Source organism: Rattus norvegicus, chromosome 9, assembly GCF_036323735.1.
Source record: "Rattus norvegicus strain BN/NHsdMcwi chromosome 9, GRCr8, whole genome shotgun sequence".
Taxonomy (NCBI): Eukaryota; Metazoa; Chordata; class Mammalia; order Rodentia; family Muridae; genus Rattus; species Rattus norvegicus.
In genome coordinates this window covers 78,960,801-78,984,916 of record NC_086027.1, presented here as the reverse complement: position 1 = coordinate 78,984,916, position 24,116 = coordinate 78,960,801, and the positions used below count along the sequence as shown (strand labels likewise).

General features: G+C 37.9%; 1 protein-coding gene across 11 annotated transcripts in view; it reads right to left on the bottom strand.

The window, feature by feature from the left end:
* Spag16 (sperm associated antigen 16) overlaps positions 1-24,116 on the bottom strand; it is a 919,670-nt gene that overhangs the window by 717,349 nt on the left and 178,205 nt on the right. The window lies entirely within an intron of this gene.

Sequence of the window (24,116 nt, the reverse complement as noted above, 5' to 3'; positions counted from 1 at the left end):
TGATGAATAATAAAAAACAAAAAGATGAGCACTTTTATCCATATTATTTTGTTGAGAATAGAATTGATAGTTTAATTTGGTGGATATTTCATTGAGATTCTGGATGAGGAGTCTGAAACTCTTTGCAGCTCTATGGCATTGAAGGATAGTAAAGCATTACTGGGAGTCGCACTCATCAACTTTATCAATGTACAGATTAAAAAAGAGTGTAAACTCAATATCTTGAATTGGAGAAGTGGTTCATAGTGGTGCATTTAGTTTGGGATTTTTTATAAGAAAACAAACTGAAAGAAAAAGAACAAAATCCCTAATGCTGCCAAAATAGAAATAAACATATACTTTCTGATGTTTTTCAACACAAGACTGTATTGTACGCTACGGTTTCTTGAGCTTATTATGTTGTGGGCTTCACCAATGATGACGGTTTCTGTACAGACTTTCATCTTTTCCATCAGTTTTGGCCTCACTACAAAACTGAACTTGAAGGACCTTTCATCTCCGTGACTCTTCACACAACCCCACCATGCAAACAGGAATAAGTTAGGTGGCTGCGGATGAAAAACACCTAGAATTAGCATTCAATACTATCTAGGTCACAAGAGCTTACAAAGTGTTTTCGTCATAAAAACATCTTTTCTCACCAAACAGTGGTTTTGCAAGGACAGCTGCTCTCTGATATGAACTAATCTGTTATACATTTTTAATTTCTAGAATTTGTTAGTATGACACTTTGATGGAGGAAATGGAGACTTTGGCAACAGAACTGAATTTTCAGGACTTTTCCAGTTGTCAGTGTGTAGTTTTATATTCATTCAACCACAGGCATATGTGTGAGAAACTAATGAAATTATGACATGTGACTATTAATTAACATGATCACATATACTGCACTCAAAATGATGTTTGAAAAGAAAATTTCTTCTATTTTACTTGGAAAACCCACATACCTTTCAGAAAGTAAAATACATAAAAATACTTACAATGAACACATTATTGTGTTCACTTGATCTACCGTCAAAAGAAGAACAAGACAGAATACGTGAATAGTTTTTAATTTTCCAGTTTTTACAAACTTTAACAAAAGAATTTTTAATAACGTTAGAGCAGATGGAACATATGCAGTGCACATTCAGAGACCTAAAAATAAAAAATAAATAGCAAACAAGCTGAAGACTGCTATTAAAAGTTATGAAGGCAGAAACGGGTTCAAGACAGACTAAAGAAGAGTAAGAACACTGTTCATCACACAGGAATCTGACTGGAAGAATCAAATTGTGAAGGGAACCTCAGAAAGTGCACGACACTCTTCATATTTTAAGGAATATGAAGTTCGGAGAAGTGTGCTCATTCTTAAACATTAACTTCAGAGTAAGATATCTGACATCTGCTATAATGGTAACATGATCTTTATTGTTCTGGCAACACAGGAGAAAAATGTGCATAGGGGTAGAGAATGAACGCAAGAATAGCACAGTGTGGGCTTGTGGCTATGCTGTGCAAAATGTAGACAACAAAATAAACACACATAGGTGCTCTAGTGAGAAGGATGATATCACTGAAGAGAGTGGAGCTATAACCCAGTAAGGAGGAAAAACAGTCACTTAGTCACTGAATACTGAGTATATATTCATGTTTGTAACTAGGTTATATTGTCTAACTTTATTCTCTCATGCATGGGCATACAGTTTGCCATCATTTGTTGGGAAAATTTTCCTCTTATCTGATCTTTACTTTTTCCCTAAAATCATTGGACTATACATGGGATTGACATCTGCTTTGTAGTCTGTCCCCCTGCTCTACATTCTACTCTTCGTCATGGCATCTCTGACACAGGAACTGTTTAGACTTCTGTTAAGTCAGACGCCTGCAAAGTCAAATAAAAGGTTGGAGGTCAAGTATCTAAGTGGTTAATGATTGTCCAGGACATAGGTTTCATCCTAAGCCTACAGAGCAGGGAAACGTCAATTCAATAGAGAACAAAGACTTACATATAAGACTAGAAACTATGAAATCATTAGAAGAAAATGAAAGAAGAAAAGTCCTATAATATTTAGCATAGGAGAATGACAATTTGGGATATGAACATAAGAGTTTAAAATTCTACAACAAAGAGTAGAAGATAACTATTGGTAGATTGTTTCAAATGTCCATTATAAATTTCCTGTTTGAATATTATGGTACAGGTCTATTCTCAAGAGAGGTTAAAAAAACACAACACAGGTACTCTCTACCAGGAAAAGAAGCTTTTTCCTAACTTTTAACTACAAACTGTAAAAATTAATGCGCATAAGAAATTCAAAGAATAATGACAGACAGAAAAATATTTTCAATGAAATCATGGTAAAAATAGATTCTCTCACGAAGAGAAACTAATAGAAGTTCTTCAAGTGGACAAAATATCTAAGCAGCAAACACATAGAAATAAGAGAATGGTTTTTACAGGGATTGTCATCCTCAAAACCAAAGGCATCTTAAATGCCAACAACATATCAGGTTGGTGCAAATATAAAGCAATAACTTTAATGTGGTAACAGAGTTAATACAAAATCATAGAATGAGGATATTCCAGCATTATTATCTGTGGTGGTTTGAATATGAAGGTCTCCCCATATAACTAAATATTCATATAACTGAAGGCTTATTACAGCAATGACTGGCACACTTTGATAGGATTTAGGAGGTGTGACCTTGTTTGAGGAAGCGTGTCACTGGAGATGGATCTTGATATTTCAAAAGCCCATGCCGGGCACACTTCTCTGCCACGGATCAGGATACAGACTACTTCAGCTACTGCTTCAGCACCTCCCTGCACACTGCCATGGTCCTCACCAGATGATAATGGACTAAGTCTCAGAAACTGTAAGCAAGCGACAATGAAGTACTTCATTTCATGAAAATTGCCTCAGTCATGGTGCCTCCTCACAGTAAAAGAATAGTTACTAAGGTATTAGCCATAAATAATATCATTATGCTCAATATTTTTATATGCTGTTCTTTCCTCTATAATGTATGTGGTCAAAACAATAGTATATACTATTGATGGTAATATAAAAACATTAAAAAATTTTGGTGATGTGCACTAACTTGAGATGGATTAAGTGAATTTGGGTTTATTGTGTATTGTATAAGTTGAATTTAATGATATTTGAGCCATTATTTATATACTAATATATAAAGACCCAGATGTCATAACAGCAAGACTATAAATAACTGAAAAGTGAACTGAGCATGTGGTATGAGGGCAGCATGGACATGTACTCCAGTTCCTGGGTGGATAGATCCGTGAATGGCTACAAAGGTGTGCCAATGGCTACTCCAGGTGGAGCATAAAAACTAGGTTGGGTCAGAATCAAGGAGAAAATGGGGCATTGTATTGTACACCCAACTTCAAATGTACAACTGCACAATCATTATCTTGTTCCAACCTAATCCTCAAGTTAAAACTGTTCCTTACTTTAAAGACACACTTTTAAGGAAGCTATCTGCAGTGATATCAATGACTGAAGGTACCCTGTTGAGAAAGAGGGACATGAATTGTGACAACACTACTCCCTCCCCAAAAATAGAGTAACAGCCTAAATAGGAAGCCATTGAAGAAATATATATAGAAGATAAATTATATATATATTGTTTCAATGAGTATAGAGATAACAGAAATTGGACTTATTTATTGTTATTTTATTTTAATTAAAATTTTTATTTTATTTTTGGAGGAAAGGTCACAAGGGTTGGAGGATAGGCATGAAAGGACTAGGAAGTGAAGGTGATAGGGGTATATGATGTGAATTTCCCAAGGAATCAATAAAAAATTAAGTTAGAAAAAAGCAATCCTCTTCAATATGGAAAATATGATTAGGAGTATTTTAAAGTATCCCTTAAAATTTCTAATAGTTACATTTCAAATGTTTATGTTCAGTGAAAGTCCTGACATTGAACAGTTTCTTGAAATGAAACTTCTTTCACATGATAAATAACTGTAAGATATTAAAAAAAAATGCATTATGAACTTGAGTTCATTTTCAAAGCAATGTGCTTATTTGTATTTGATATTGTTTCTCTTTCAATAAAACAAAGCAAGAAAACAACAACAACAAAACATCCCCCCTGACTATTTTTATGAGGAAATTGCATTTCAGAACCCTTTTATGATTTGTCATTTTTGACACTATAAAAGGGCGATATTGCCAACATACTATTTTGTCAATGATACTGTCATAGGAAGAAACTATATCAGTGATGTAGTAGGTTATCTTCTGATAATGATTTTTTTAAAAGGAGCCCTGAGGTTATTACTTAAATAGAAAAAGTAAATGAAATTTAGTTTGAATTCTGAAGGGAGTGCCACAATAAAATACATTATTTTAATCTATGTTCTGTAGGTGAGGTGTAATCTGTTTCCATTAGCCTCAGGTTCCTTCCCCTCTCTCCTCCCACTCCATAAGCAAAGAAATGTAACTGCATTACATACGATTTTCAATAGTAATTTAAATTTCCACAGGGTATTTAAACCTCAGATTCATTAAACAACTTTATTTCTCCAGTTCTCTAAAGGCAAGGAGATAGGAGGGGAGAAATGGCTGGTGAGGTAATTATGACTCCTGCTCACCATTTCATGTTCTGGTCTTGTTCCTAGGTGGGTTTTTGTTTTCAGTAATTCATCTGCTTCCATGTTAAGAGAATATTAAATGCAGAATGTTAAGAGATGTCTCCTTGGAAACCTGTTTTAAAAGTCCATTCACCTTATTTCTCACTCCTATCTTTTCTTTCTTCGTAGTATTACCCTCCAACTTCTACTGTTATAGGTTTAACTTATTGTTTTTTCCCACAAGAATGAAGTTCAGTGACTAACATTTATAGCATATTATTTTAATCCAACTATTTTTCTATATGTTCATATATGTCATAGTAGATATTCAGTTTGAAACTACATGGGATTTTTCAATTCTTATTTCAGCACTCAGAATACATGCAAAATGAATAAAAATATTTCTCTGACTTCTAATTTTATCACTAAGAGGTAAAGGTGCCAAAGCAGAAAGAATCATAATCTGTTTCTACAGCTGATCAAAGAGCAGACACCTATGCTTCTCATCTGCACCACGACAAACAGAAACAGAGAGCAGAACATGGGTGATGGTGACAGAGGACTTCTAAGGAGAAGATGTAAACAACCCATTCAGGCCCAAACCCAGACCTTGTCTGAAACAAACAAACAAACAAAAAAAAACTATCAGGCTTCAGAGTCCTAAGTCTTTCTTATTTCCTCTTTCACAAAATAGTTGCATGGTACACCTAACCCTGAATAAACTGAACTCTAGAGACTCTATGCTCAGACACCTCATTTCACAGGAAACAAGTCTTGATTCTGACGATGGGAGCCATGACACAAATCTGTCAACTAAAGAACCATCTTACCCAGACAAACTTCCTCTGAGTCAGCTCTTGGACACCAGAAGTCTGGCTCTGCTTCCAGAAGTTCCTGGAGGAAGCTTATTCATCGAAGGAGGACCTAGAAGTACAACCATGTGGGAATGCCTCAACTAAAATGTTTGTTTTACTGTGAGATTACACAAAGCCAGGTATGTATGTCTTGTTCTTAAACATAAGTAATGAGCCAGTGGCCATCAAACAAAGAAAACAAACTTCACATGTAAAACATAGGTACCAAACAAATGAGAAAATAAAAAGCAACTCAGTAAAAAATGATGGGAACACCAGTGGAATTCAAAAACTTCATAGTCATAGATCCAAGTAAAGATGTTAATGATACAACATAAGAGAAAACCTTGATGGCTTAGGATTTGAGGATGATGCTTTAGGAAGAGCATCAATGGCCACGATCCAGGAAAGAAAGTCATATTCTGCATCTCGTTCCAAATGAACATTTGTTCTCTGTGTGGAAGATACTGGAAAAGGAATATAGCCTGAGAGAAAATATTTGCAAAGTGTACATGTAAACATACTCTAACATGTACAAAAGCTTGTAGACTCCAGTGACTATGAATGACAGTGATTCATGGATTTGTGTCTGCTCAGGGTGTGACAAGCAAGTGACAGAGTTCTCCCAGTCATCAGTTTCCTTCCGAGGCTAAGGGACATTGAGGAAAATGGGGCAGAAAGTATGTAGCAGTCACAGATCAAGGTGAAGGGGTGTGAGACTCCATTCTGTAGATTAGATACAACCATGGTAGTCATTAACTAACTCACAACAATTATACTAACTTGCACTGGTCCACACAAGGCAGACCCTATGAACGGTCACCCCCAAAATGAGAGGGGTTCATGTGGCCCTGCTATTTATTTATAAACTATTGTCTATTGGTAGATTCTGGGACAAGGAATCATTGCTTTTTGTTTTATGCTCATTACTGAGCCCACCAGAATCTAATGGATAGCTCCGAATCCATAGTCATACAAACACCCCTGGTTCATCTCAATGGATCACAAATAAATTGAATGATATGAACATAACACAGAATGATTTGTAGGAAAAAAAGAGTGAATGAGATGGAGTGGAAGAGTAGGAATGTTGACTGTGTATTGCATATGTATGTGTAAAAGAACTAAGAAAACTGTAATTAATAAATCTTAGATGTCCATCATAAATTACTAAATGTTGAACATGTAAATATATACAGTAGAATATAATTTATCTGTTAATAAAAAAGGGAAATGCACTGAATTCCCAGGTAAATGGATAGAACTCGAAAAATAATTCTGGGTCTAATACTGCAGAACTACAAAGATAGGAGACATGAGAATAGGAAGAGTTAAACATGAGAGAGGAGGAAGGGTAGGGTAGAGGAGGGAATATGGAAGCTCACTGGTACAACGGTAGCATGAAGTCATGACTTTCTACTTGGTTTAAGGCAAGCTCCATAAGATGGGAGATTATGCAGCCAAGATCCTGTGGCTAGACTGAGCATAGGCCCTAGGAGAGAACCTAAACTACTGCCCTGCCAAAGGGACATACTGTTAATATTAATATTACCTGACTTCCACAGATCAGTGCATCTGGCAACCATGCCCCCAAACCCCGCAGAGAAACTCATTTTTACAATAGATGGTGATTTACCTAGAGTCCCACAACTAGTCAAGGTGCAAAGAGTATTCAGCCTTACTTTGAAAATCTGTATCATCGTCTACCCCCTGGTCTCAAGAATCAGTGTAGAACAGGAGGAGAAACAATTGTGACCCATGGGTTGTAGACGACACAAAAGGCAGTCATACACATGAACAGTCAGCAGTTGTGAGAGCATGCACATGACTTGTGTGATCTCAAGCCAGACAAAAATCCCAGCATGCAGGTGTGCACAAAAGGAGCTACCACCATCCAATGGCTGTTAGGATGACCCAAGCCCAGAATATCCCTGCACCTAGTACAATGGCTAAACTCTTTAACACAAGAGTATCAAATACTGGCAAACATGGGAAAAGAACTGCTTCTTTGGCTCAGTGATTGCTGATCTGAATGCAAATTGGGAACAACACTTTTAAAGGTTTTTTTATGGTTTTTTTGTATAAAATTAGAAAACTGTACCATGTAACACAGCAATGAACAATTCTTTACATTTACCCAAAGGAACTGAAAATGTAGGATTTTTTTTAACTTATACAGTTATAACAGTTTTATTTGTAATGGTCAAAATATGGAGCAAATGAGTTGTGCCACAGTAGGTGAATAGGTAAAGTGTGGTTTATCTAGACATTGGGATACGCTTTCAGCCTTAGAAGGGAATGATATGCTAAGCAATGAAAACATAAGCACCAGAGGACTGATGAAAGCAGATAACAGAAGTCACTTTACACATTGTATTGTTTCAAACTTATAGCACTAAGCGTAAGAACAATAGGGAACAAGGAAGTTAAACAATCCATATCTGGCAGATGTTAGAGACAGAAGCATGGGTGTTTGGTCAATGGAAATAATGATCAATGGAAAATTAAAAATTGCTGCATTAAGCCAAGCAAAGTGGAATGCAGAGGATCTAATATCCATACTGAAAAGCAACACAATTCGAGGAACTAGGAAAACATGAGTATTGCTTTATCTAAGGATGCAGAAAGATCTAGAAAGGGAAAATCTGAAAAAGCTTAGTATTTTCATTCATTCAATGAAGGACTCTATATATGAAACTAACCCATAGAAAATTTTGTGCAATGTCTAAAAGTGAAGAGCAATCTATGCAAACATTAAGGTAAAATAAATAAAAAAGCAGAACATTGACAGCTAACAAGAAAAATAGCAAAATTCATATTTTTTCATAGACATAAAAACCCCTGAGATACGCTCCTCACTTTCTTACAGACCTTCATGTCACCTTTATCTTCTTTATTTCCCATTTTACTTACCATATGCAGGGGTTGCACAGGCTATGGGTGCATACAGAACTTAGAAGACAACTTGGTAGAGTCAGTCTTCTCTACCTTCACAGAGGTGGTTCTGGGGTGTGATGTGAGCTCCTCTGTCAAGCACTTCTGCACTGAGCCTTCTCACTGGCCCCATATCTTCCATATGGAGGTAGTTCAGGTACTTCAACTGTGTCACAACACTTACTCACTTCATGTAAAGTATAAAGTTCACTCGGGATAAAATTGTTCTTTGTGTTCTGTGATAAGCCTTTAAATGTAGACTTTTAGCCAAAGACCCCTACTTATTCCTGATACTTGTAATTTGAACCCTTGTGATTTCCAGAGCACTCTGCCTAGACACCTATCACATTTACTGATCTTTCATAGTAACAAGTTACACCTTTCCTTGCTGACTCTGTTATTTGTTTTCTATGTTGTTGGTTCTTTTGATTCCTTACTCTTATCCTTATGCTTACCTTGAGATTAATTTGTTATTTTTTCTCACACTTAAGCATTCACATAATTCAAGGAAAACCAGAGAACACATGGCAATGGATAAATGAAGAGCAATGGTGAATGACATCATTGAATGGCATTCAGTGGTGCTGGGATGACAGTCAGAGACCTAAGAGAGCACCCTTCATTCTTCCTGCCAACATTTGTATCCTATGATAGGACAATTATGTGTCTTCATAAGCAAAGGCTTTATTTGACATGAGCTGTCCATATTTTCTGGGGCTATTGTTGCTGTTGTTAATATTACCAGGATGCTTCAACTAGGGAAGTTTATTGAAGCAGCTAAGCTAATTCAATAGCTTATTGGCAGTGGTTTACAGAGAATCAAAGTAAACAAACTTAACTAGTAACACAATCATCAAATTATATTTTATATTTTTTATTTAAATTTTGACTAGATGGTGGTTTTTAGAGTTACAACAGGAGAGTAATGCTTTCATCTTTTATTAAGATTTATCTTATTTTTATTTATGCATATATGTGTATTTTATTTTAATGTGTATTTTTATTTATAAATTATTAACACATAAAAATTTAAACATTCTATTCATGTGTATAAGTGTGTGTGTGTGTGTGTGTGTGTGTGTGTGTGTGTGTGTTTATGTACTTATACATTGAACTGGCCATAGAGGCAAAAAGAGAGCATTGAATCCACTAGGGTTGGAGTTAGAGGTAGTTATGAGTCATCTGTGGATGCTGACCATCAAAATACTCCTCTGCAAAAGTCATAAGTGTTCTTAACCATTAAATCTTTTGTCCAGTAGATGGTTCTGACATTTCAATCTTAATGAATATAAAAATGTGAAAGAATATACAGATTCATACTAGAAGTCCAATGCGCTATCCATTGCGCCACAGAGCCCACTTGAATATACAGATTCATAAAGATACCTAAACTATTTTATATAAGAAAATAAAAATAAAAAAATAAATTATCATTACGACCACCCACAATGACTTAATATGCCATACACAGTCTACAATATGCCACAGCAAAACTTCCTATCCACATAAATCTAAACAATCCTCTATTAAACATTTGTGCTTACTATGTCCATTCTGTATTTCAGTAAGGAAATTGTCATTAAATTTTAAAAGACAAAGAATAGGACACTTTGATTGACTTCAGCTGTCTTGACTATGAAAGCTGGAGGCAGTTAACAACTGAGATTCCTGAGGGAGTGATAGAGATGCTGCCGCTGTCCACTCCCCAGTGATAGCCTACCCTGACTGTTACATTATTCCTACTTCTAAGCAGAATAGTATATTAATTATCTACCATTTTTTTTACAAAATGAGTCCAACCCATTGTTTTCATTTTAGCATTTTCTCACATTATTGTTTCTTAACTCTTCATTGTCTCTGAAGGCATCCTCCCACCATTCCCCAAGCATCTCCCCAACATTCAATAACACTTTACTGCAGCTCCCTCAGTGCACAGTGGAAGAACCAAGTCTGCCAGTGATGGAACAAGCGTTGCCGACAACAGCTCAATTCTCCACGCTGACCTTTGCATTTTGTGTTCTCTTGAAGCACGTTTTTCCTACTCCACGTGGATACACATAAACAGCCTTTCAGTAAGTGTTTAGTTTTGAAAACTAAAAGCCAAGGTAAAATATTCAGTTTAGGTCACAATAGAGACTATCTCATTAAAGTGTATAATTACATGCTAGTTCAGTGAATTCTAAACAGTAAATAACTGTAAATAAAACATGTTAAAAGGAAAAAATATTTTTACAACATGAAAATGTTACTTTAAATATTGAATTCTTCTAATTTCATTGCACTACTGAAAAATAACAAAACAATTAACTCTAAGATGAAGGACCCATGATAATGAAGTTGTAAAGAAACAACAGAAAAATAAATTTAAGTTACTATGAAATGTTTATTACCTTATGTATCCTGTACCCTGTTTATTATGTATCCAGTCATTTAGGTTGTGTACATTTGTGACTATACATATATGTACATATATTTACATATCATTTGTTTCAGGACAAAATGTGACATGCAAAAATCCATCAGTTCACTAAACCTGATATAAAAAGATAAAATAAAAAAACTTACAGGATTGAATTTAGTATTTTACTTTCTGGCTTGGGAAAATTTTTATATATCCTTATTTTTAATATCAATAATAACTTCAAATGATTGTCACTAGAACAATAACAACTTCTTTGTTTAATCAAACTTCTAGCAAATTTATTACGTTTTAAACTTTCACTGCCTAACAAGGTGACTATAACACACATGGTTTGTCAGGCGACAACTCAGAGACACTGAATTATTCTTGTACCAAGAAGTTGCCCCACCACGCCTTTTTAGTAAAAAGAAAAACTGCAATTGTCTACCACATCTACTCAGCATAACAATGTCACTCAGGACACCCAGTGTTGACCTTGTGCCATAGCTCTTCATACCCAAACCCTGCCAGAATGGAGCTGGTTGACCAGGAATGCTGACAAACCTGAGAGCACAGGTAAAACCATCACCACTTCTGCTCAAATACCTGGCCCAAAAGGGACCCGCCCAGAGCCCTCACTACACAGAAACTGAGGAGCAACTTGGGTCAGGATGATTCCAGTTTCCATCTGCGCATAGAGCTGACCCTGTGCCACAGCTGTCCATACCCAAATTCTGCCCAGAGAGAGCTGGTCTCTCAGGAGTGCTGACACAAAGGCTTACATGAGGGAAAAACCACAGTCAGAGACATCAAGACCAGCTAACATGAGAGAACCAGACAGCGAGAGGCAAGTACAAGAACCTAAACAACAGAAACCAAGGTCAAATGGCATCATCAGAACCCAGTTCTCCCACAACAGCAAATACTGGAGGCCCCAGCACACAAGAAAAGCAAGATTCAGATTTAAAATCATATCTCATGATGATGATAGAAGACATTAAGAAGGACATAAATAACCCCCATAAAGAAATAGAGGACAACACAGGTAAACAGGTAGAAGCCCTTAAAGAGGAAACACAACAATCACTTAAAGAGTTACAGGAAAACACAACCAAACAGGTGAATGAATTGAACAGGACTAGCCAGAATCGAATAAACAAAAAGAAATCACAAAAGGAGACAACCCTGGAAATCGAAAACCTAGGAAAGAGATCAGGAGTCATAGACGCAAGCATCACCAACAGAATATAAGAGATAGAAGAATCTCAAGTGCAGAAGAGACCATAGAAAACATTGACACAACGCTCAAAGATAATGTAAAATGCACAAAGCTCCTAACCCAAAACATCCAGGAAATCCAGGACACAATGAGAAGATCAAACCTCAGGTTAAGAGACGTAGAAAAGAGCAAAGAGTCCCAACTTGAAGGGCCAGTAAATATCTTCAACAAAACTATAGAAGAAAATTTCCCTAACCTAAAATATCATGCCCATAAACATACAAGAAGTCTACAGAACTCCAAATAGATTGGACCAGAAAAGAAATTCCTCCTGGGCACATAATAGTCAAAACACCAAATGCACAAAACAAAGAAAGAATATTAAAAGTAGTGAATAAAAAGGATCAAGTAACATATAAAGGCAGACCTATCAGAATTACACAAGACTCCTCAACAGAGACTATGAAAGCTAGAAGATTCTGGACAGATGTCATACAGAAGTCTTCTCCTAGCAGTCTTCAGATGAAGATGTAGAACTCTCAGCACCTCCTGCATCATACCTGCCTGGATGCTACCATGCTCCCACCTTGAAGATAATGGACTGAGGGCCCGCAGCAGCTCTCTGCTCCCAAACCCCGTGGGAGAGAGACCTCACCGCCTGGTCAGGTGGGCACTCCTGAGGCTGCAGAGCGGAGGAGACCACCAACACTGCCCACCCCTGCCCACATCCCTGGCCCAAGAGGCAACTGTATAAGGCCTCTGGGTTCCCGTAGGGGAGGGCCCAGGAGCGGCAGGACCTCTGTGCCTGAGACACCGCCGGAACCTGAAGGAAACAGACCGGATAAACAGTTCTCTGCACCCAAATCCCGTGGGAGGGAGAGCTAAACCTTCAGAGAGGCAGACACGCCTGGGAAACCAGAAGAGACTGCACTCTGCGCACATCCAGACGCCAGTGGAAAACACCAAAGGCCATCTGGAACCCTGGTGCACAGAAGCTCCCGGAAAGAGCAGCGCAGATCTTCCCGGTTGCTGCCGCTGAGGAGAGGACTTAGGCAGTACCCCACGAGCAAACTTGAGCCTTGGAACCACAGGTAGGACCAACTTTTCCCCTGCAAGAAACCTGCCTGGTGAACTCAAGACACAGGCCCACAGGAACAGCTGAAGACCTGTAGAGAGGAAAAACTACACGCCCGAAAGCAGAACACTCTGTCCCCATAACTGGCTGAAAGAAAACAGGAAAACAGGTCTACAGCACTCCTGACACACAGGCTTATAGGACAGTCTAGCCACTGTCAGAAATAGCAGAACAAAGTAACACTAGAGATAATCTGATGGCGAGAGGCAAGCGCAGGAACCCAAGCAACAGAAACCAAGACTACATGGCATCATCGGAGCCCAATTCTCCCACCAAAATAAACATGGAATATCCAAACACACCAGAAAAGCAAGATCTAGTTTCAAAATCATATTTGATCATGATGCTGGAGGACTTCAAGAAAGACGTGGAGAACTCCCTTAGAGAACAAGTAGAAGCCTACAGAGAGGAATCGCAAAAATGCCTGAAAGAATTCCAGGAAAACATAAATAAAAAAGTAGAAACCCATAGAGAGGAGACACAAAAATCCCTGAAAGAATTCCAGGAAAACACAATCAAACAGTTGAAGGAATTAAAAATGGAAATAGAAGCAATCAAGAAAGAACACATGGAAACAACCCTGGACATAGAAAATCAAAAGAAAAGACAAGGAGCTGTAGATACAAGCTTCACCAACAGAATACAAGAGATGGAAGAGAGAATCTCGGGAGCAGAAGATTCCATAGAAATCATTGACTCAACTGTCAAAGATAATGTAAAGCAGAAAAAGCTACTGGTCCAAAACGTACAGGAAATCCAGGACTCAATGAGAAGATCAAACCTAAGGATAATAGGTATAGAAGAGAGTGAAGACTCCCAGCTCAAAGGACCAGTAAATATCTTCAACAAAATCATAGAAGAAAACTTCCCTAACTTAAAAAAAGTGATACCCATAGGCATACAAGAAGCCTACAGAACTCCAAATAGATTGGACCAGAAAAGAAACACCTCCCGTCACATAATAGTCAAAACACCAAACGCACAAAATAAAGAAAGAATATTAAAAGCAGTAAGGGAAAAAGGTCAAGTAACATATAAAGGCAGACCTATCAGAATCACACCAGACTTTTCGCTAGAAACTATGAAGGCCAGAAGATCCTGGACAGATGTCATACAGACCCTAAGAGAACACAAATGCCAGCCCAGGTTACTGTATCCTGCAAAACTCTCAATTAACATAGATGGAGAAACCAAGATATTCCATGACAAAACCAAATTTACACAATATCTTTCTACAAATCCAGCACTACAAAGGATAATAAAGGGTAAAGCCCAACATAAGGAGACAAGCTATACCCTAGAAGAATCAAGAAACTAATCGTCTTGGCAACAAAACAAAGAGAAGAAAAGCACACAAACATAACCTCACATCCAAATATGAATATAACAGGAAGCAATAATCACTATTCCTTAATATCTCTCAACATCAATGGCCTCAACTCCCCAATAAAAAGACATAGATTAACAAACTGGATACGCAATGAGGACCCTGCATTCTGCTGCCTACAGGAAACACACCTCAGAGACAAAGACAGACACTACCTCAGAGTAAAAGGCTGGAAAACAACTTTCCAAGCAAATGGTCAGAAGAAGCAAGCTGGATTAGCCATTCTAATATCAAATAAAATCAATTTTCAACTAAAAGTCATCAAAAAAGATAAGGAAGGACACTTCATATTCATCAAAGGAAAAATCCACCAAGATGAACTCTCAATCCTCATATTCGGTTGGTTTATATACAAGTGTGCAATTTCTAGGCTTGAAAGTAAAATGATGCTATCTGGTGCTGGATAGAGGAGCCTTATTTTTTATTATGGCAGCTTGCTATGTTTGTAACATGGTGATTTGGTTGAACACAATAAAGTACAGTAGTAACTGAAAAAAAATATTTCCCACTTCCTATAGGGAAAGGTTTTTCCCCCGAGAAACTGCTCAAGGTGAAAACATGCTTAATATAAATACGTTTAATCTTTTATTTATGGATAAGCTAAGCTGATCTTAGAATCTCTTAGCTTCATTATTTGGATAATTTTCTCATATTTTTTTCATAGGTTGACAAAGTATTTTCAATCCTGATTTGAAGAGGTGAAAGTGAATATTAGAAAATGTCCTTAGAGTACAAAGAGCAGACTTATTCAACAGCACCAGGAAAGACCAAATTCAATGCAGAAAGTCAATAGTCAGAGAGTTCAGTAATTGCAAGTCATACACTCTGGAGTCCCTCCCTGGAAGCAGCCAAATGTTTCCAGTTGTCTATAAATCTCTTCATCATGGAATGGACTCTACAGTACAAATTATTTGTTTCAACTGTGATGAATTATTGTACGCTGTTCACTGAACTAAAATTATTTACTGAATACCTTCTGTGACAATACACAGATAAGCACTATGAGGCACACTCATTTTTTAAAGTATCACTTTTATTTAGGTATGTGTGTGTATGACATATGAGTGTAACGCACATATGTGCAGGTGCTAGTGGTTCCCGGGACCTGGAGCTACAGATGGTTGTGAGGCATCAAACAGAACCCAGGTCCTCTGTAAGAGCACCAAATGCTCATAAGCGTCAAGTTATCTCTCCAGCTACATGGCTTTCTTCAGGAATATTTTCACGTGATTATATAGATGTGAAAGTCATAGTAATGTGCTTATGCAATAATCAAGATTTAACCCAGCTTATAAATTTAAGTTACATTGACTTATTTTTTAAATATGTACAAATGCGATAAGGGCCTACTAATTTGTTTCCATATTACTTTTTTATAGTTTTGTCTAATTTTGGGTTACTGTACACGATTACTCAGGAAACATGGAGATTGTAGCAGCTTGTACAATCCTGACCCTAGGTATAATTTTGTTTTGTTTTGTTTTGTTTTTACCGATTAAACTATGTGGAAACCTCAAAAAAAAAAAAAAAAAAAAAAAAGACGACGACGACAAGAGCAAACCACCAGTGTTTTCTTCTGGTAGCCATTAGGAACTCGATTTCAAGCTGGATAGTTGGCTTGGTTTCTTTCCTTGGTCTCAAGATGAGCTTGCGCTCTAAACACACAGGAAATGATTACTATTTCACTCAGACCTGGATTTTGCTCCCTGTTCTATTTTTCCTGCGTGAGCCATTTGTAGTGGACCCATCTGACCTTTCCCAACCTTCCCAGAATCTCTACCCTTTGGTTCTTTTGCACAATGAACTGAACAAATGCTAACCATTAAGCCTAAGTATCAGTTATTCAATATTTGGAACCATTGGGCATTCAAGATACCCAGGTACAGTTAGCTAGTGAATTTCATTTCTGTATCCACACGAGTCCAATGCCTGAATTCTGAAGATCCCGAAAAGCTGTTAATGAAGACATATGCTTACTGAGAGGTACATGGTTATCAGTGCATGCGAATACCCAGAGGCTCATGCTTAGACATATCTGGAACCCTGATAGAAAAAGATGGGTAAAAGAGGAGGGAGGAAATGAGAGTGATTAGGAGCGAGAAGACATTCTTGGGTAAAGAAAATTAAGATGAAACCCCAGACTGTTTAGCAGCAGCAAGCTGTCCTTCTGAAGTCGGATGTGGAATAGAGAACCCAAGAGCACTTAAAATAAAACAACTAGAGGATAACATCTCACACTTTCTGAGCCCTATCCTATGTCTTCAAAAAAAAGAAAAGAAAAGAAAAAAGAACATGCTGGCAGTTATGGCAGATACTTTTAACCCCAGCACTTGGGAGGCAGAGGCAGGCAGCAGATCTCAGTGAGTTCAAGGCCAGGTTTGCTTTCCATGATTGGTATCAGTTACCATTTTTAACTAAATCCAGATACTAATATATGTCCTACTTCTTTTTAATTAAGGGAATCCATTTAGATCTTTATGATTATTATTTTCCTCAAAATTGAACCCTTCCAATAGAGATTTTTCAACAAATATGTAGAAGTGAAGAAACAAAAGAAGCCAAAAAAAAAAGTTAAACAGAGAATACTAGAAACCATGTGTTTGTAAACTCTCAATTTTTACTTTGCCAAGATGAAGCTTCATTATGTGGAATTACAGTCCTTCTGTTACTTGCTCTAACTCTATGAATAATTAAGGTTTTGTCAGAGGAGCTATAAAAATCTACTTTGTGAGTCTAAAAGACACTTTGCCCTACAATGCACACTGTCATTGCAGAGTGAGAGTGGAAAGCTGAGGAAAGGTTCTTGCACACATTGACAGTATTGTAGTAAACACTGCAGGGATTAACTGTGGCCAGTCTTTTTACCTTTGTCCAAAAAACTGTTCTTGGGGGTTTCTTTTTTTTTCTTTTTTTTTTAAATTTAGAGAATACTAGTTTTTGTAATCAAACCCACGTATATAAGACCTTACATATTTAATACAGTGTGTTACCCCTGTACAAATGGAAAAAACTTAAGTTCAACATTTCTAGACCAATATGGCTGTTAATTTCTGTACAGTGCCAACTCAACACAGTAAACGGGGATACTTTTTTCCAAAGTTGACAGCACAGTTAAAGTTTCAAAAAATTCAAATTATATATCTGTATATATATATATTTATATTTATATAAAAAGACCAATAATAGCAGTGTGTTATGCATCAACAGCAGCAACAGCTTTTCCAGGTTCTGCAGTCATCTGAACAAAACTGTAGAGACATCCAGCACACTCCATTAAAAAAAAAAAAGTAAAAAAACAAAACCCGAGAAAACAGCACAGTTCTGTTACTCTTGTGGTACCTGGCACCATTTTTTTTTAAATTAGCTTCTCAATCATCATCTGGAAAGAAAACATTCTGAGCAACATCATTAAAAACAGCTCTGATAAAGCACGGTCACTACTAAGTATCATAAAGCAGGTACAAGCTATTTTACATCCACAGAGGTATGATACAGTACTGTCCTACATCTATAATACTAGAGGATACAATTTAAAAGGCATTATTTGAGACTTGATTCTACTTTTCCAGCAGAGGGCCCAAAGGATGGTGTGACACAGCTTTGTAAAGAAACATACTCTAGACAGGATTTCCTTTCACTAGTGGCACAGTTCTAAGGATTCATTCTCTCCATGAATGTCAGCTAAAACCGTTATTAAAAAAATGAAATATCCCTAGAACAAAACCGTATAACCACCGGATTCACATGAAGATGACCTAGTGGAGACAAGCTGGACCTCACCTTACCAACAAGCTATCAAATCTGTTATGTTTAAACAGTGAGACCTCCAAGGAAGGAGATGCCAAGTAGTGCTTCAAAGCTTCGGACCACAATCAAACACAGCATCCTTTTCAACAGAAGCAGAAGCTCATCTGAATATGCTCAAGGATGCTGACATCAACATTTAATCATCTCCTCACTCATCCAGGAAGAAGGGGAGATCAGTTACTACTGTACTTTATTATGTTCAATCTTGGGGGTTTCTTAGTTATTTGAGAGCTGCAGTAGAACAGGAGTGAGCAGAGTCATCTCTGATATCCAGCAGCCATTTGTAACCATTTTTAACATTCCCTTGTTACAAATTGTAATACATGATATGGGATGCATGCTCTCGATGAAATTTTAATTTTAACATAGGTATTGACTGTTAATTCAGTGTTGCACTGAAGATCCCCACAGTGTGTTCCTTCGTTGACACTAGTTTTATACCAATTGGTTATGAGCTTTAAAGATCTCAGCTTTTGGGAGGCTGCATTCCATCATGCTATAGAATGTCACCCATCTCTCTTTCCTTTTTAAATATTTTGGTTTTGACACAGACAGACCTATGGCTCCAGCTGCATATGGATGGCCTTGATGGGCACCAATGGGAGGAGAAGCACTTGGTCCTGCCTAGACTCCACCACCCAGTGTAGGGAAGGGCAGGGAGGTGGGAAGGGGTAGGTGGATGGGTGGGGGAACACCCTCATAGAAGAAGGGGGTGGGGGGATGGGATAGGAGGTTTATGAGCAGGAAACCAGGAAAGAAAATAACATTTGAAATGTAAATAAATAAAAAATCCAATAAAAAAATAAACAACAACAACAACAAAAATACCAGAACTAATCTTTAAATAAAAAAAAAAAAGATGTCATACAGACTCTAAGATAACACAAATTCCAGCCCGGGGTACTATACCCAGCAAAACTCTCAAAATAGATGGAGAAACCAAGATATTCCTTAACAAAACAAATTTACACAATATCTTTCTACGAATCCAGCCCCACAAAGGATAATAATTGGAAAACTCCAAAACAAGGAGGGAAACTACACTCTAGAAAAAGCAAGAACATAATCTTTCAGCCAACCCAAAAGAAGATAGCCACACAAACATAATTCCACTTCTAAAAACAAAAATAACTAGAAACAACAATCACTATTCCTTAATATCTCTTAACATCAATATACTCAATTCCCCAATAAAAAACATAGACTAACAAACTAGATACATAAAAAGGACCCAGCGTGTTGCTGCATACAGGAACTGCATCTCAATGACAATGAAAGACACTACCTCAGACTAAAAAAATTTTCCAAGCAAATGGTCCCAAGAAACAATCTAGAGTAGCCATTCTAATATCAAATAAAATCAACTTTCAACCAAAAGTTATCAAAAGAGAAAAGGAAGGACACTTCATATTCATCAAAGGAAAAATCCACCAAGATGAACTCTCAATCCTGAATAGCTATGCTCCAAATGCAAGGGCACCTACATTCATAAAAGAAACCTTACTAAAGCTCAAAGCACACATTGCACCTCCCACAATAATAGTGGGAGACTTTAACACTCAACTCTCATCAATGGACAGATCATGGAAACAGGAAATAGAGGCATGGTGAAACTAACCTTAGTTATCAACCAAATGGATTTAACAGATATTTACAGAACATTTTATCATAAAACAAAAGAATACACCTGCTTCTCAGCAACTCATGTTACCTTCTTCAAAATTGACCATATAATTGGTCACAAGAAAGGCCTCAACAGATACAAGAAGAATGAAATAATCCCATGCATCCTATCAGATCACGCTGGTCTTCAATAACAACAAAAACAATAGAAAGTCCACATACACATAGAAATCAAACAATGCTCTTCTCTATGATAACTTGGTTAAGGAAGAATAAAGAATGAAATTAAAGACTTTTTAGAATTTTATGAAAATGAAGGCACAACATACCAAAACTTTTGGGACACAATGAAAGCAGTGCTAAGAGGAAAACTCATAAGCTCTGTGTGCCTCCAAAAAGAAACTGGAGAGAGCAAACAATAGCAGCTTGATTGCACATCTGAATCTACTAGAAGAAAAAGTGGGAGAAAGACTAGAACAAATGAGAGCAGGGAAATTTTCCTGAATAGAACGCCAATAGCTTATGCTCTAAGATCAAGAATTGACAAATTAGACCTCATAATATTGAAAATCTTCTGTAAGGCAAAGGACACTGTCAATAGGACAAAATGGCAACCAACAGATCAGGAAAAGATCTTTACCAATCCTACATCCAATAGAGGGCTAATACTCAATATGTACAAAACAACGCAAGAAGTTACCATCCAGAGAACCAAATAACCTTATTAAAAATGGGGTACAGAACTAAACAGAGAATTCTCAACTGAGGAAACTTGAATGACCAAGCAGCACCTAAAGAAATGTTCAAAATCCTTAGTCATCAGGGAAATATAAATCAAATGGACCCTGAGATTCCACCTCACACCAGTCAGAATGGCTAAGATCAAAAACTCAGTTGAAAGCTGATGCTGGTGAGGATGTGGAGAAAGAACACTCCTCCATTGCTGGTGGGATTGCAAGCTGGTACAACCACTCTGGAAATCAGTCTGGCAGTTCCTCAGAAAATTGGACATAGTACTACCTGAGGACCCAGCTATACCACTCCTGGGCATACACCCAAAAGATGCTCCAACATATAACAAGGACACATGCTCCACTATGTTCAAAGCAGCCTTATTTATTACAGCCAGAAACTGGATACAAACCAGATGTCCCTCCACAGAGGAATGGATAGAGAAAATGTGGTGTATTTATAAAATGGGATACTAAACAACTATCAAAAGCAATGACTTCATGGAATTTGCAGGCAAATGGATGGATCTAGAAAATATATCATCCTGAGTGAGGTAACTAGAAAGTCCCAGATGGGAAGCAAGAGCCTCCCAGGACCTCACAGGGATGACATGAGCTGAAATACCCCTCAAATGGGTGGGAGAACCTGTTGAGACCATGCCCAGAGGTTAGTCACGGCTCCCCAGTTGAGGGATGGGACCACCCACCCATCTCCAAAATTTTAACCCAGAATTGCAACCCGAGAATTGCTCGTTTCAAGGAAATACAAGGACAGAGTGGAGCAGAGACTGAAGGAAAGGCCATCCAGAGACTGCACCACCTGAGCACCCATCCCTCATGCAGACACCAAACCTAGAAGTATTGCTGACAGGAGCCTGAATCAGGTGTTTCCTGAGAGGCTCTGCCAGAGCCTGACCAATACATATGTAGATGCTCAAAGCCATCCATTGGGCTGAGCACAGAGAACCCAATGGAAGAATTAGGGAAAGGAATAAGGAACTGAAGGGGCTTATCTGGCATCAGTGGGAGGAGAAGCTCTTGTTCCTGTAAAGGTTTGATGGCCCAGTGTAGAGGAATGTTAGGAAGGTGAGGCAGGAGTGGGAGGATGGTTGGGGGAGCACCCTCACAGAAGCAGGGTAATGGGATGAGATCAGGAGTTTGCAGAGGGGAAACCAGGAAAGGAGATAACATTTGAAATGTAAATAAATAAAATATCCAATTTAAAAGAAATGCCCTCCGGGTACAAAGACATTTTTCTACATGGTAGGATTTTTTTCATATACATCTAGGCACAGTTGTGCAAGGGGACTGTTTGTTAAGAGGACAGTATTTTCGAGTTCTTTATTCCCCCTCAGGTTTTTCTTGGCACGTGCCTCTATTTAGTCTCGGTGCTGACCAAACACTTTCTGTGATTTCAGGTGGAATGACAGTAAGAGGTGGAAGAGGTTGCCAAGGACAGTGCCCATTGCCACTGATCATCACCCAAACAATTCTAAGAGATAGAATCATGCTACTAGAAAGCAGGTTCTCAGCACAGTCTCATCCTACTTCGCATGAGCTCTCTCTCACATAATTGCACACTGGCCTCTAACTCTCTGGTAGCTGAGGGGACCATACACTTCTCTTCTTCCTGCCTCCGTTTACTGGTGGTAATGGCACAGGAGTACACCACTATGGCTGGATTCTGCAGTGCCAGGGATGGAGCAAAGGTTTCCTTCATGCTACATAAGCGCTCTGCCATCTAAACTATATTGCTGTCCCTGTAAGAACACTCTGCATCCTCACATTGGCAAAGTAAGCAGTAAAGACACCAGAAGGCAGATCCTCACAAGTTCCTCTGTGCTCTCAGGAGACAGGCAGCACATACGCACACTTGTCAATGAAGATGAAAAGCAGTTTTACAGACTATAGCACAGTTAAACAGTGTGCTTATGTCTGTGAAAATAATTATTGTATGCATGGTATTTAAAAAGCTCTGGAAAGTAATGTTCCTTAAATATTAATGATGACATCTATGTATTTAACTATGTGTATGGGTCAGATGATCGATTGTTGCAGTGGTAGATGATAGTTATAACAGAATGATTATTGCATTGTGAATGCTAAATAATATATTGTATTATTTCAATTAAAAAGGTAAAAGACCTACATTAGTCAGTGAAGGAAAAAGTAAACTGAGAAGGAAATTGTATGGTAATTAAATAAAATAAAACAAAATTCTTGCTTTAATTTGAAAACAGTGCTCATTAATATAATTCTTCAGTAACCAACCATGAGTGCGTAGTGACATACTTTCTCAGTGTAAGCTATAAAGTTGTGATTTTTCCTTGTCTTACAAGTTGGATTGTTACAAACAACCATTTCATTTTCTTTTATAATATAACCAAAGTTGCCAGACACAGGAAGACTTTCATTAACTGCTATCTTAGCATCCTCTGTGTGTGTGTGTGTGTGTGTGTGTGTGTGTGTGTGTGTGCGCGCGTGCGCGCGCGCGAGACGCCTGCAAACTGTATGAGGTCCAGGTTGAATTCACATGTCTAAGACAATTTCCTTGTCTTAAATGAACAGGAGAAAGGACTTTGGACCAGGGAGGACACTGAGTTACCGTGACATGCAGAAGATATCATCCAAGCTTTTCAAGCAATTTTATGCAGGTGGTAGGGAGTATGTGGAAGAAAGACATCGGAGTCATCACAAACCATACATTTCTGAAAAATCCACTATTGGAAGATGCTCTCTTTCATAAATTAGAAATGCATTGCTTTAATTTTTATGATTGTTATGAATTTTATAGACAACATCTCCATAAACTTAAGATAGCATTTTTCATTAATTAATTTATTTACATTTAGATTGCAGCTTCCCTCCTCTTCTCTCATGCCCCTTTTCTCCTGGGGAAGGGGAGGCCTCCCATGGATATCAACCAGCCCTGGTCTATCAAGTTGCACTAGGCACATCTTCTCCTATTGAGGCTAAACAAGGCAACATATTAGGGAAAAGGGATCCAAAGGCAGGCAACACAGTCAGAGACAGTCCCTGTTCCTGCTCTTAGGGGTCCCACATGAAGACCAAACTGGACATCTGTTACATATGTGCAAAGGGCCTAGGTCTATCCAATGCATAGTATCTGGTTGGTGGTTCGCGTGGTGTCCTTGACTTTGCTGGCTCCCTCAATCCTTCCTTCCCATCTTCGACATAATTCCCAATGCTACAATAATGTTTGGTTCTAGGTCTCTGCATCAGTTTCCATCAGTTTCTGGGTGACGCCTCTCAAATAACAGTTATGGTAGGCTCCTGTCTGCAAGTTTGACAGAATATCATTAATAGTGTCCGGGGTGGACTCCCTCTCATGTCCTCGGTCTCAAGCTGGGCCAGTTATAGGATGGCCATTCCATCAGTTTCTGCTCCATCATTATTCCTTGCACATCTTGTAGATAGGA